Genomic DNA, 2468 nt, shown 5'->3' on the forward strand with positions numbered 1-2468 from the left:
GTGACTTGTATTTAAAGACCTTAGTCTGTAAACACTCTTGGCATCAGCAGCCAGGAAATTAAAAGACATACTGCAATAAGAAAGTTTGCTGTTAGGGATCTCTCCAGAGTATTGAAGAGCAATGGTGTCACTCTGGAGACTAAGATGTGCTTGATACAGGCCATGGTCTTTGCAACCACATGCTATGCATCAGAAAGCTGGACAATGACTAGGGATGATAGAAGGAGAATTGATGCCTTTGAGCTGTGGTGTTGGAGAAGAGTATTGAATATACCATGGACAAATAGGTTCATCCTAGAGAACGAGTCTGCTCCTTGGAGGCAAAGATTCTGAAACTTTGACATACTTTGGACCATACTGCAAGGAGAGACTAATCCTTGGAGAAGGACGTCATGATTGGGAGGGTGGAAGGACAGCACAAGAGAGAAAGACCCTTGATAAGATGGATTGGTTCAGTGACTGGGGTAGTGGGGGTAGGTGTGTTGGAGATAGTGAGATTGGCACAGGATACAGTAGAGTTTAAGGCTATTGTATGTGTAGGATCGCTATGAGTTGCAGGTGACTCGATGGCACATCACAACAACCACCACAGTGTCTATGACTTTTTCTGTTCTCCAATAGGAATGCATTCTGCAGTATTCGTTAAGCATAAACAGTGTGAAGACTGTCTCTAAGATTTGCTTCCAAGGGTGCTCAGACAGCAGATTCCTTGGGCTTTTTAAAAATTCCCTAGTGTAAATCATGTGGGTTTCTTATAAGAACGCAGTGTTATTTATTTACTAGGTTCCTTTATTATTTATCTACCTCCATTAAAAATTCTGAAATTTGGCTCTCCTCATATTATGTTCCCATTTCAGCACTTCAGGACTTAACAGATTCCTAAAATACTGCTTTAATGATGTTTTGGAAAGGAGGAAAGATGGTGGTTATGTCTCATCTTCTATCTTCACCTGCAACTTTAAATTCTTGACTACTTTCATGGCATTTAATTTCCTCCTGCATTTTAAAATTCTTTAGAACCATTAGAACAAAAGAGGTTTTTTTCCTACTTTACTCTCGTTTCTTCAGATGTTTGCTTTCAGAATCTATCCACTGTAACATGAAGAAGACACTTCATCAAGAACTCATCTGGAGATAAGAGACAGGATGAAGGCCTGAAGAAACACTCTGTCGAATCTCTTTACAACAAAGACCTGAGAAGCCAGGAGAAACGGACAGCAGATGATAATCCTGGAACGCTGAGCATCAAGTGTAAGAATAAAATCTTAAATTGGAAATAAGAAACAGAATGAAACAACAAGCAGGGAGGAAGAAGAAATAGACTCTGCACAGTGTGACCTCAGCACAGTGGGGCCTGACAGATAATGTACATGGTTGAGGAGAACTCATTGCTGAAGAATCTCCAGTAAGACAGATACACAGTGTAAATATTCTGGAGTGAAGCAAGGTGAGTGGAACATGAGCTGGATCTCAGAAAGGTAAATGAGCAAGAACTCCAGCAACACAGGTCGCCACAGAGCAGGGAGAAAGCCAGCCTCCGACATGGCCTGAGACGGAAAACATGACCATGTCCATCGCGAAGACATTAAATGAGTTGTTAAAAGACAGAATCTGCCTCAGATGGCTTCACTGACAAATACCACTAGACATTCAGAGAAGAACTGACATCAATTCTACTCAAACTATTCTAGAACATTAAAAAAGAAGATTAATTTTATAAAGAATATTTATTTTATGAAAAAAAGAATATTCATTTTATGAAAGAATAGTCATTTTATAAAGAAAGCAAGTATAACCCTGATACCAAAGTCAGGCAAAGATACCACTAAAGAAGAAAATTACAGACCTATATTCCTCATGAACATTGATGCAAAGTTCCTCAACAAAATTCTGACTGTAGAATTCAACACCTGGTACACAACAACAGTAACAACAACAACAGCAAAATAAGAGTATCTCAAAGAGATAAAGTACAAATACTGCATAGTGCCACTGTTGTAAAACAGGACTGACTTGGAGTTAGGGGGAGACTGAGATGGGATAAATTATGTGCATTGCACTTAAACAGATGAGGGAGAGAACTGTTTAAAAGGGATATATGATTGCAGAGATCCAAGATGGCAGCGGAGGCAGAGACAGCGTGGTGAGCTGCAGGAGCAGCAAACCACTTAAAGCAGGGCCATTATGGCCTTCCACAGACTTTGGCTTATTGATAATTGAACACTTAAACAGTTGATGACTGGCCCTCAGTGAAGCTCGTGGATCAACAACAGGAATTCAAGGATTCCCAAGGAGAAATGGGTGAGTCTCATGGCTCCCAACCTGCCCCCCCCTGCAGAGCCCGAGCTGCACCTCACAGCCGCTGCAGCTCCATGAGGCTTCCACAGCCAGAAGGAATGGATTCCCTCACCCAGGATGGATGCTGGGCACCGGCCCTCCGCAAGACTGGTACAGTGAAGCCACCACAC

This window comes from Elephantulus edwardii, unplaced genomic scaffold (genome assembly GCF_000299155.1).
Source record: "Elephantulus edwardii isolate Elephantulus edwardi_28Jun2011 unplaced genomic scaffold, EleEdw1.0 scaffold00134, whole genome shotgun sequence".
In the NCBI taxonomy this organism is placed as follows: Eukaryota; Metazoa; Chordata; class Mammalia; order Macroscelidea; family Macroscelididae; genus Elephantulus; species Elephantulus edwardii.